Here is a 13,787-nt window from a genome sequence, read left to right as displayed (position 1 = left end):
GAGAAAAGAAATACAACTGAAAGAACACCTCGGCTAAAATCCAGAATGATGATGTTGCAGACATCACCTGGACAATGCACACAGCACATTGTGATGACAAGAAGGGAAAATCATTAGCATATTGGTTCTAAACCCAAATCTGCTCAAGAGCACGTTTACTCTTTTAAATACTTGCCTTCTGATTTCTCTGGTGTTATATGCACAATCCAGTTGTGTGTAAATATATTTTTCCCTCCAAAACATTCTGTCCAGAAAGGCAATAAGAAATATTTCACTTTTGGAACAAAAATGTTTGAAGGGTACTGCTATAAGCAGTTCACTGTATTTATTTAAAGTCTCTCAACCAGAAGATCTTATTATTCCATTTACCACACAGAACACTGGACCTGGACTCACATTTGGGGTGGATAGCTATGCTATAGCATTCTTATTTGTAGCAGAAGTTACATAACAGTTCAGTTCTGCCATCAGACTGTCATCAGTCTCACCCATTCCTCAGCTCCACTGACGGTGTTTAAAGCCTCTCTTCACTCAGGGATTTTCTATATACATTTCTATCTGATGTGGATCAGGGTGAAGAGAGCAGCAACAATGGTACCCAAAGATATGTTTGAAAAGGACGCAGAAGCTTCAGCAAGCACTAAATGAAAATGTGAAACAATGGGGCCAACATCTCATCAACATTCAATGACTTGTAGTCAAACCTCTTAATTTCTGCTTACAGCTTTGGGTTCTGGGATAAGCCAGAAAGCACCAAGCAATTTTAACAGGTAGAACAGAATTATTGCTGTCTTAACTGCACTCAGTTGGCTGTTCTCTGTCAGATGCTGAAACTCAACATTCTGCTCCATGCCCAATAGAGCATAAAATCAAAGTTCAACGATTTTCAAAAGTAATATGAGTTCATTTTTTAATATATTTCATAATGGGGACTAGGTGCATATTTTTAAGTAGAAAGACACTTTCGAAATGATTTTTCACATTTCTTACAGATGACTTGGGCACAGGTAGAAGTCTAAAATTTAAATGTATCTAGATTTGTGCTGTCTTTGGCCTAAATAAGTCAGTGCTTTTATTTCAACGATAGGTACCATGTTTGAATAGAGAAAAGGTAGGTGGGGTCCAGTAGAATTTTAACAAATAATAGGGCTACATTAAAAATATATTGCAAAATGTTGCTAATCAAGAGATAATTAAAATTAAACATTTTTATTGCATTTTTAAATAAGCACAGCATGAGTTATAATACGTGCCAGTGTAATTTCACTTAAAAGTGTCTCCTAATGCATGTTACTTGATAGTATATTCTGCAGAAAAGCAATTATTGTTATTTTATGTTTAGAAAATGGTGGGCTAGTGTATCCCTGCCTACATATAGTTGGTTTGGATGGGAGAACATCTTGCAATGAAAACCATTGTTAGTTAAGTCCTCAGGTGATTAAATGTTATTTTTCAATTAGCTATAGAAATACCAGGATATTTTTTTTCCATTTCCTACTTTGAAGGTGCATGGTGATGGACAAATACATATTTTTTTTTTCACCAAATGAAAACCAAGGATATTCTTTTTATTTAAAAATAAAACTACTACATAGGACTCAAGTTTCTATTTGTTCAAACCAATTAGTTTCAAACTAAAGGAAGACAGTAACCAAGGGCTTTGAATTTCAGCTCTTTTTGTCTGTCAGTTCTGAATTGGATTTCTTGTTAGCATACAGAAGAAAAAAGATTAACAGGTATAAAAGAAGGGATTTAGCTGCAAAGTAAATAAGTGTAGGAAAGCTTAAAAGGAAGGAAAGGTGAAAGATCATGCTTGCAGTTCCTCCACATTAAAATAAAAAGTCCAAAATGAAAAATTAAAAAAAAAGGGGGAAAATTTAATTAATTTCTTATAAATCCTAACCATTTTATATGTATCCCCATTGAAAAAAGGAAGAAAGCTACTAAAAATTTATACAAAACCCTATCATTTTACTTTAAAACTCTAAAGAGGTAGATAGTAAAAGAAAGGATGGACAGAATCCAACATTAGAGGTGGGAACTGTAACCTCTCCCACAGTAGTGCTGGCCATTGGTTCAGTATTATTGCTGAAGTATAAACCTGTAACACATGTAACATGTCAGATAGCCCCACACAGAATGAATCTGTCCTTTATCTTATTATGATGCATATGGTTGACTGATAAGAAAATGCCTTCTTGTGCTCCCTAGGTGTTCATCTTCTGCCCTGAAAGATTAATTTCCTCTTATCTCAGTGCTAGTGGCAAAGATGATAACACCTACTCTCTTATTTTCAAAGCAGTTCCTGGGGTTTAGCTACATAACTTCCATACTCTTTAACATGAGAAACATCCTTGACCACTTTGAAAATAAATAGCTAAGTGTCAGTCACCATGCCAAATGTAACTCATTATTAAAGATATATATGCAAAACTTACAAAGGACATTTAGCTGGATTGTGTGGCAGGAGTAGCACAATTGTCTTTACTGCTGAAAAAAAATATTCAATTCAAAAATTTTATATAGAATCACCAGAGTACAACTTGTGACACAGGAGTGGCTTTCATGTGAAAAGGAAATAGTAGAGAAATTACAGAGTTAGTGTAGGTGCCAATGGGTTTGGTGCAATCCTTTCTGGATGTCCTATTTACACAGCAGGTATAATTAGTTAAGTCTTTGAGAGAAGTTATAAACTAGAGAAAACCATCCAGATCTCTTATCCAAAGCAGCTGACAGGTAGTGTGGCTCTCTCTGCAGTGGCTATTCCCACTCTTTGGAAAGGAGCTGAAGCATGGGTTTCTTTCAGCATACATACATGTGTATTGATGGGCATTGTGGAAAATGACACCACCACAAGAGTATCAGTTTAAAAAAGGCTCAAGTGAAAAGAAAACACTTCTGCAGAAAGTGAAGGGAGTAACAGGAAGTAAAGAGGAAAAATCTTAAAGCAGTCAAAGCAACTGAAAAGCTTTGTAGGTCTAGCAACAAAATGAACATCTGAGTAAAAAGAGAAATGTTCTGCCATTGACAGAAGGACCTGTACAAAAATTGGGGCAGTTTTTATCACTTAATAGCCTTCCAATTCACCTTCACTGTAGTTTGCCTTTTAGGTATGCACAAGAGGGATCATTCATTCACTGTGTTCATCAGTTAGCTGCAGCTAATAGGGGCAACAGGGACAGGGCAGATTTTTGTGACCCAGACAGCAGTCCATTGATGATTTCTATGAAATTAGGATCAAATTAAAGGTGAAAATCAGACCTTGTTTTTATTGTAGGCAATTACTGCTTGGTAACCTGATACAGAAGCTGTGGAAGGCTCTGTGCTTTATTCTCAGTGACTTAAACCAGTCAATTCACTTTTAAAGTAGAAATTAGATTGGTGCAGAACATTGTCCTCTGCCAGCTCAGTTCTGTGAGTTTAAACTATTTTATATGCAAATTTATTATGGAGTTTAAAATAGACATAATATGATATGTATTAAAATATTTAAAGACGTATCCTGAAGACACCTCAAGATAAGTATAAAACAGGCAATATTCTTTCCAATAAGGTAAAAATAGCTCTACACAAGGTAAGATTCTTCTGTCATGCCAAGGACAAACTTATTTATTGCACTGTTGCTAACAGAGGGTAGTGTTCCTCTCCTTGCATTTGAAAGCCAGGACTAAGAAATAGACCTTGAGCTGGAATTGTAAGATTTACAGGGAAAAGAACAAGGAAAAGAACTCCATTTAAACATGTTTTTCAAAATCCCATTATAACCTAAATCAAAAACATGGTTTGAATGTACACTCTAAACAATGGAAAATGTACATGGTCTGTTTAATAGCCTACAAACACAAGCTATAGAAGGACAAAAGGTAGGTACTGTAAAGATATCACGAGTGATTGCATAGGGAACTTTTACATTGGATGAATTAAATATAATACTCACAGGATAACCAAGTGTTCAAATAAATTGATAGATCACTTTGTATTGGCATACACCTATTTGCTAGGAGTATCAGATTAAGTAGGTGGAGTTGTATTATTACAGTCACTCATTGGACCTAAGAATAACTTTTAATATTTAAAACATTAACTAAAAAAGGTGTGAAGGGAAACTCAGACAAAAAGATTTCTGCCATGACAGAATCATCATCTCACCACTGATAATATGAAAAGCATACATCGTGAATTTTCAAAAACCACATTACCATATGACTTTTAGGTGACAAAATAAGAGCAAGATTCAAATATTTTAGAATGTATCATGCTTATTATCATTGTTTCTGTTATTATTTATTACCAGAAAACTTTTGAATCCTTCAGGGATCATCAGTCTGACACGACCTGAAAACGGTCATTTTTTTTCTCAAAGGAGTTATGTAAAAACAGAAATAGAGAAAATATAGAGAAGAAATCATTTATTTCAAGCCTGCATAACAACCACCTCATGTCTCTGTATATCTGCAGAATTATAGAAGAGTTTTAAGCAAAGGAACAGGTTATACAGATATTTTCAGGGAGTGCTGACAAAAGATGATAATGAGGATAGGAGAATGCTTTAGGACTCCTCTCTGAAAATGTACTGGGCATTGGTTAGTGGGTGGTGGGCAGTTGTATTTTGCATCACTTGTTTCTCTTGCATTTTGTTTTTCTCTCTTTTCTTGTTTTCTCCCTTTTAATTACAATTAACATTACTATTGTTAGTATCATAAGTATTATTCTTGCTATTCTTATTATTTTATTTCAATTGTTAAGCTGTCAGCAAGTCTTGACCCACGGGTTTTACCTTATTCTGATTCTCTTCTCAGAGCCTTGAAGAAGAAAGGGAATTTGTAGGTACCAAAATCTCCCTGAACTTCAGTAGGTTTTCTACACTCATAAATCCTGCAGTACTAGAGCCAAGTGAATTAGAAGAAATATTTACATGTAGAGTAAAATAACAAGATTATGCTGAAAATTATAGAGCTGCTATAGGATTCAACTTAGCATGTTAATTGCATGATAACTAGGATGTTTGTGGTTGCAGTTGTTGATGGTTATGATTAATTAACCACAATCATTCTGTGTCTGTCAGGTTTCATTTATTCTCACAAGAATTAATTCAGCATACTTCTCAGCTGTCTTTCACGTCTGCATACTGAAATATCAAGGCAAAACACAGAATCAAGTGGAAATATTATTGTTAAGGGGTTTTCATCCTTTTATTCTCTTCGTGATCTGTCAGGAGAAACAATAAAACCAAAGACATAAACAACCAATCTTAAGTTACAAATGAAATATTTTCAAATACAGAAGCCAACATTTAATCACAAAGTAAAGTGGGTCACTAAATCATACTATTTCCAGAGCTTGTGAGCAAATATATTTTTTCACTCGAATAATATATGCAATGTATTTTTTAATAGACACATTGCATTACATAATGTAACCTGCATGTTGAGAAGCACACTTTTACATTTCCAACATTTTTCATACAACTTCCTGACACTGAGTAGTGTACTAACTTGTATAAATTCTGTATACATGATAATGATAATTCAACATCCTTAATTTTTTCCTTTCTACTTATGAGTGTTTCTTCCCTTTTTCTTGGTTGCCCCTTGAGTCATTTTTTTCAATTAAATTAATTTCAAACATTCAAGGACATACTGTAAACACCATTTCATTTTCTTCAACTAGATGTGACTTTTCCTTCCTTTAATTAGTGACAAAAGATCACAGCCAGTTAGGATTTTACATGATTAAATATGGAATGACTAACACAGTACAGTTTCCTATCATATGATGTAACATGAAATTAACAGCAACTAATCTCCTCCATATAGTTTATTGGAAATCCCTGCATAGGTCTTATGGTTCACAGGAGGCTGTAATGGTAACAAAGAGAAAGGATTTTTACCACTCTGTGTGGTAAAAAATCATACTGGAAAGTAAAACATTACTTACATATATTTAATAATTTTAGTTCATGGATTCTAGTTCTAAAGATAACATAATGGCTTCATTTCCACATGTTCAGGAAAATGTTATAAACCTTTTTCCTACAAGTCTTAAGTTCCAAATCTGAGTTTGCCAAATCTGGAATTTATCAGATGAAAGGGTACAAATGAACTAAGAAATTAAATTATTCTCAAAAGGAAGTAAACTTTCCCAGGTTCAGAAATGATAGCACTGAGCTCACCCAAATTAAAAACTTTACAACTTCCACAGCTTCTGCATTGGAGGCTATCTTGCTGGAGTGATACAAAGAATCTGCAGAAAATAGAAGTCTGCTCTACAAGAGTCCCTGTTCTGAAGATAACATGTAAGATGTTTGATAATATTTCAGTTGTTTTTGGTTTTTTTTTACCTGACTTCATCATTTTTTCGCAATCAGAGTATCAAGTTATATGAATGAACTAGGACAAATATATCTGAGAACTCCTGTTCAGATGTAAAGTTTGGAGAATGGCATGATTATTCAGGTTCCAGTAACAGCTGGAGGCTTGTAGACACCATATCTGTGAGGTATGGCATATCATATTCTGACTCCTCTCTTGACAAGTCACTTCACAGTGCTGACTTTTCACTAGACTAATGAGTATAAATGCCTCCATACTTCATTTCCACTGTGTCATAAAGAAAAATATAAGGTCATAATCTCCCAGAAAATACTTATTTGATTTTCTCTAAGAGTTGTAGTGCCCAGTACAACCTACAAGTCAATTGTGACAAAATAACTAAGTGTTTGGACACATTCGAGGAGTAAATTTGTGAGACCTTCATCTTAGCTGAATAGCTCAACTGGAAATAAAGGCCTTACAAACACAAAGTATTTCCCAAGTAGCAGCTGGTTGTTACATACGATGCTAGGTAATGTTTTTGGTATGGCAGTTTGTATTGGAGTATGTTATTCTGCTTAATATCCAGGTGATACCAGTCACTGCAAATCATAGTTTAGGATTTTTGAGCTTGTAATTGAACAAGTAAGAATCATGAAAGATAAATAAATTGTCGCTAGTCAGCTGAGCAACTATAAATTACTGTTTATGTACACTAACCTTTCAATCTGTGAGTTGGAGCACATCAATTAATAGCCTGTTGAAAGTGGTCTGAACATTCCTTTAATGATCTAATTTGTGGCAAATGAATGGCACACTATTTATTTATCATATTAGAAAAGTTAAACCTTCTTAGAAGGTTTCATAATTTCATGAGATCATGGCTAAAGCAGTTTCAAATGCTTGGTTTCTAGATGATTAACATTATGCATTATAAAAATAGTTTGTTTACCCTAACTCCAGTGAAAGTTGTAGCTGTTTTTAGCAAAAAGTGTTGAGATTTTGCTGTCTGAAAATCAGGTTCTTTGAGAACCTCTCTGTCCCATAAGTATGATATGTTTTCTAATGCCATACTTGTAAAAAGAGGTTGACAAATCTGAAAAGCTTTAGAGAAAAGTTATGAGATTAATTTGCCTTACAGAAAACATCTTACAGTGATAAAAGCCTAAACAAAAAAAAAAACCTCAATATTCTGGTGGAGTCAAAGGTGAGAAAAAGAAAAAAAAGCTTTTTCACCATTTCCTTTTCTTGAAAGAAAATGTCTGAGCTTCTGAATCAATCTCCTAGTGAGTTTAACTGATCCTACAAATAAACATTATATGATAGTTGGAGGTCACTCCTTGAAATGGTCCTCTTGAACTCAGTAGGTATACTCAACTGATTAAATATGTGCATAAATGTTTGTATACAGTAGAATGTGTTTTTTAACATAAATCTAATGCATAATTTTTTATATAAAAAATAACAAACTAAGAGATACTGTTAGAAAAGATAAATAAGAAAAAATAACGAGGGCTTTTCAGTGATGTGGAAAAGTGTAGGAAAATGGTACCAGATTATTGCAGTGCTATCACTGTGATAATTGATTGATGAAATGTCATTTGAAGGACTGATGTTTAAGGAGTTGGTATCTAGATACCTAAGGAAAAAATTGCATTCATGCTATCAGTGTAATTTAATGAAAATTATTTTGTTTAATTAATTGTAACCTGTTGTATATGTTTCCTACTCTAAGGAGATGAATGGGATTTTTATCAGTGCAATTGCAAATTATTGACAAGAACAACTTCAGTGGTAGTATACATTAGTTTTATCCAGGTCAATTGCTAATAGATATTATGTATTTCCAACTAATAGTACAAGCATAGTTTGTAGATTAAAATTACCTGCAATTGAGCTCATTACAAGTAAAACCATCATGTTAGAATATTTACACTTACTGATTCAGGTAGTCCTATCATAAATGTCTACGGTCTACCAAATATGAATCAAATGTAAACAAATCTAGAACGAATGGTAGAGTGAGTAAGTAATCCTAGTAATCAAGGAAGTTCAAGATTATACTTAAAGATAACAGTACTATGTTGATGCTAAGAAAGTCTTTTTTTAAATTGAGTTTTATGCAAATTATTTTGCATGCAATAATCCAACATTTTAAATTATTACCCTTATTATTTGAGATTAATTCATGTTCTTGGAATCAGTTCTTTCCTTCTAATACTTTATAACAAAAGCAGTACTGGTTTGTGCTAAATTTTAATCTCAGTGTGGGGTTCAGTTGACTGATAGCTACATTCTGAGCTAGTTATCCTAATCTTCCTTTTAAGACAATGCAAAGAAATAGACATTTCAAAGGCCTGATTCCGTTGACCTATTTTAGATGTCAACTTGACATGAATGAATTGCGTCTTAGTAGTACAACAGGTTAAGTAGGAAATTTAAACAATTAGATCAGTTGCAGCTGTCTGTACTGTAGACATTTGACTTTAAAGGAGAATGAATAAAGTTCATTTAGAGGCAGTCGACTATTTCATTAATCTTCAGATTCTTTTCTTAATGTAATTATTTTTCTACAAATCCCTGATAAAACTAAGTAGAAGATGGTAAAGGATTCCTTTCATATATAGAAACGTAACACATATAGAAAAGTAACAAAAAGTGAGTATAAATTTCCATAATTGTGTTTGCCCTTTGTAAGGAAAAGGTGAAGCAACAGTTTCTTACTCTTGTCAGTATAGCAGTGAACTAATTTTTTTAAAGGTACATAGGAGATTAGGATATGAGCATAGTATTTTTCCAATAATTTCCAAATTAAAGCAAATTCATCTCTTAACCTCTAGACTTTCTTATTGTGGCAGTAATTGTATTGTACTCTTCCTGAAGGACAAAGACAGCTCCAAATGTTAAACAACCTGGATTTATACCTAATGTGCTTCATATTTTTTTTCAGTATAGAAAACCTAGAAGTTTTAGAGGATTTTACATTGGTTTACAATTTGAGGGACTCCATCTTCTGGCTACCTGTTTGTTGAATAATATAGATATGCAGGACAAACCCCAACTCAGTCTGCTGAGCCTGATTGATACTTAGAAATTCTGACCTTCTAGACCTTGGCAAGACACTTACTGGAGAAAAGAGGGGAATGGAATTGGCACCACCATAATGCTGTAATAAATGTCCATTTAACACGACTCACAGTTTTAATCCAGAAAGCACTAAAATATCTAGCATTTCCTGTTTATTGCTTTTAATTTCAGTGGAAGCAAAAGGCTTTCAAAATAAGGAAGACATGCTTTTGTTACATATCTATTTTATTGTGTTTACTTTATAAGAGTCTAAGAAAATATTTGCCTCTCTAAAATTACCTGTAATGTCAGAGAAACAACACCTTTGGGTAGGTATGAATTTTAAGTAGACAGCACAAAAGACTATTGCTATCATGTAAACCTGCTCCTCATCCTCACAAATGCAGCTCAAGTATTTCTATGTTTTTCCTTTTTAATGCCACCATTATTTAAACACTTTCAAGTTATTTCAGTGTTTCTTAGTTCTCTTAGAGTTGAAAAGGAACTTATTAGATTCATATGATGGGATATATGTACAAAGGCTAAAAACGTTTTCTAATTAAAAGTGGAAGGAGGAGGATGATCAATATTTTTTCTCATAGGACTAATTTCTAACATACAAATAGTGGAGTGATGGAAGAAAAAAGCAAGTCCAACATTCTCAAAGTGATTTTTCATAGTCATGCTCTATTGAATTGTAATTCAATCAGTAGTTTTGGGCATACCCTAGAAAACGTAAATACACTCATACGTTTCAGTGTCTATAATCAAACTACAAAAACAGCAGTTGTTGATATACATGCCTATCATAAACAAATAATGTAAAATCTATTGCATGTGGAAGGATATCACTTGTATTTCATCTCAGCTATCTTATTATTTAATTCATGAGGTTACACTGTAGTATTATTTAAGTTTCCAATGTCTTGTTAAGCAGTTTTAAATCTCTCTCACTCTTAATGCTGATTCTAACAGATGTTAGAAATAAATGGTTTTGTTCCCCTGTTTGCACTTTTACTCCTTGAATTAATAGGTGAATAGGTATGATACAACAACCAAGATGATAAAGAATATCCAAACTGTTTAACTGATACTTTAGACATTTGTCAAGTAAAGAAGTAAACACCGATTTCTGTCCAACAGTCCTGAGATCCTCAGCTTCTGAGAGACAGAAAAAAATGATGTTCTGAAGTTTGGAAAAAACTAATATTAAAATAAAAATTAAAAAAACCCACAACCAAACCAACAACCAAACAGCAGATTCAAAAAACCAAAGACCAAATAAATGGAAAAATTTTTAAATATGACAATGGAAAATATGTAACACAGTGACATCAGAGAACAGACATCAGAGAACAGAAATCAGTTCTTTCAAAAAGTTTAGCTTGAAAAAATTAATCTGAACACAACATAAATAAGGCTAAGTCCTTCAGCAAAACAAACAGTACATTCACTGAAATAAAACTACACCCATTTATACCAATTATTTTTTTCATTAGTTTGTCATTACTTTTGTTTATCCCCACCTTGATTGAAGTCTATTGTTTTCTAATTAAATTAGTGGTTGAGTTCTTGGTCACTGGGAATACTGGGAAAATAAATGAAATTCTAGTTTTCTTTTCTATTACAATTTTTCTTAAGTGTCATTTTGTCTTATATTACTGCAGTGAATTTCTCTGGAAGACTTGTGAACATTTCCTGAAGCATTTTGTAGATAGAAGCAGTGACTGGTCAGTCTTGTTAGATCTTACAGACACTGCCTTTTAGCAGAGCTGGCACAGATGCTCATGGCACTGTGCCTGTAGAGAAGGCATGTCCAATACATTGTCTATGAAGGGGATGCAAATTCTGCTTGCCTCCAGCAGACTGCTCAATGACTCCTTGGTAAAGAGCTGTTGTCCTGCCTTTTTCTTATATAATATAAAATGTGGTCTCCAGGATCATTAACTTATGTCATCTTTTATGAAAAATAAAACAGTATACATTAAAAAAAAAAAAGAAAGAAAAGGAAAGAAAAAAAAAGAGAAAAAATGTTTCAATATTTGGATAGATTTTGGTTAAATGCAAGTGTCTATTGCTCAGCTAGTCTTGTCCTAAGCATCCACCTTTATTTATCTCACATATGAAAACTCTCAGTGCAGATTCACAGACTTTACCATGTCCTTGGTTTTTATGTTTCTGTGTAAATAAATGAAAGCAAAAAGTGATATCTTCAAGGATATACATATGTATGTATTTGAGAATATATTCCCAGTCTGTTTCACAATGAAGATCTACGTTAGTCATTTATATCAATGACAAGAGAATGCATACAGTTTTTGCAAGCATTTTGAGAAGATCCCTGGTGCACTTCCAGTATATAAGTGGTCAGCACACATATTTAGTATGGAATGATGACCTGTCATTCAGAAAGCAAGTAGCCAAACAACCTCTCAGGAGCTGTCATTCAGCAGTCATTTGCTTGTGCAATTTGAATATTTTTATGTGGCATAATATTCCAGAAGCTTTCTCAAGAGTCTTCCAAATGTAGATTTTTTACAGATGAATTCTAGCCCATATATGGACTTTAACTGCTTAGCTAGCCATGGAAGATCAAGTTTAGTATGTCTTCAGATCTGAGAGAAAAATTTCAAGTGTAGCTCTGAACAGCAAAAAAATGACAGAATGTAGAACATTTGTCAAGAAGGAAGAGCACAACATCTGCTGTAGGTGCAACTCATGTTGAGCATACAAATGTAAATTTGAAAAGCAGTTTAACTACAGTGGACTAAAATAATTGCCATTTTCTCCATACTCTATCTTCAGCAAAGAAATTTACCTACACTTATATTACAACATATAAGGTTTCCAAAAGGTATACCATCTGTTACTGGTAGATTCACAGAAACAGTATCAAAGGGGGAAGATTTGCAATTCCTTTACAATCTTAATGTAATTAACTTCTGAAATAATAGATTCATTAGACAAATACTATTTTTAGGTTCTCCTCTATGTTCTCTAATGCCACAAATCTTGTCTGTGACATGAATATATTATTTCATATGTGAAGGATGGCATGTGCAGGAATGTGGAAATGATGGTCAGGTGCTAAGCAGGGAAGAACATGCTCTCCCTAGTGAAAGACATCAAGGTTTAGAAGGGGAAAATCAGAAGGACTATAACTGCTTGAGACTTGATGTCATATTGATGTCCTTCAGTATCTCCACTAGTAAGCATTATGTTAGTAAAAGATGCACAGATGGAGTGGCAGAGCTGCTTTTGTCTTTTTTCCCCCCCTACAAGGAATTGTGGCTGATGGAGCCAGAGCTTTCATTGCAATTTGACCTTCAAATGTCACAGTGCCACACAACCAGATGATGCAAGTCCCATTTTGTAGATGTTTCTTTTTCTTGTATCATATAAGTTTAAAAATCTGTCTTTCATTTTTTCGGGGCACATGTAAACCCACTGTTTTAAAACTAAAGCTGATATTTCTTGAGGATACTTTATGTCTTCTACCCCTTAACTATACATTCAGCCAAATTTTGTGAACTGGAAGAGACAGCTTGTCATTTATAAACTTTGTCATATCAAGAAGCTCACAGAACTGGGGAAAAAATCCCTTACTGTTCTCATGTTTTATTTGGACTTTCTCCCCTAAACAAATATCAGTTGCTGAAATTCCTAAACTAACAGTAAAATTCTCTTAGTAATAAACTTAAAAATCAAAAGCTAGATGATTAACATTCTATTTTATTTTCTTCTTACAGTAAAGAACTTAAGGCATCCTTAAATGAATTTTCTATATTTCATTCAATACACAGAGGTGCTATTTTTTTTTATTCCAGTTTCTCTGTGTAATCTAAAATGGTGTCAAAGTGTTTTCTGTCAGTCCTGTCTCACAGAAAATGAAAATATATGTCTTTATTCGCCTTCTGAATAAACTGAAAATACTGCACTTCACAGCCCTACCCTGAAGTATATTTCACTTAAGTGTAACAACATAGACATGTGGTATTTATTTCAATACCAAAGTTAAACTTATTTAACAGCAGGAGGGACACATAGATCTGGAAGTCAGAAAAAACATAGAAACAGAGAATAATTCAGAGGGGAGGGGGCCTCAGGAGGTTGCTGGTCACATCCCCTGTTTAAGCAAGGTCATCCAGAGGGTTATACCAGGTTTCTTGGAACTTCATCTGGTTGGGTCTTGAAAATCTCTAAGACCAGACATTGCACAACCTCTCCGGGGAACCTGTGCTACTCCCTAGCTGTCCTCATGAAAAAAAAATTTCTTCTTATGATTTTCACTCCAGTTTGTTACTGTTTTCTCTTTTCCTCCTGGAAATAACCACTTTGAAAAGTCTAGATCTATCTCCTTGTGAACCTCCCTGTAGGCCCTGGGATGATACGGCTAGATCCCATGAAACC

The 13,787-nt window shown here is 33.8% G+C and overlaps 1 protein-coding gene across 1 annotated transcript in view; it reads right to left on the bottom strand.

Annotated features, from left to right (window-relative positions):
- CNTN5 (contactin 5) overlaps window positions 1-13,787 on the bottom strand; it is a 590,743-nt gene that overhangs the window by 170,143 nt on the left and 406,813 nt on the right.

Source organism: Myiozetetes cayanensis, unplaced genomic scaffold (genome assembly GCF_022539395.1).
Source record: "Myiozetetes cayanensis isolate MyiCay16 unplaced genomic scaffold, myiCay2020 scf5-8, whole genome shotgun sequence".
In the NCBI taxonomy this organism is placed as follows: Eukaryota; Metazoa; Chordata; class Aves; order Passeriformes; family Tyrannidae; genus Myiozetetes; species Myiozetetes cayanensis.
Note: the sequence above shows the minus strand (reverse complement) of the source record. Positions and strands in the feature narration are given on the sequence as shown.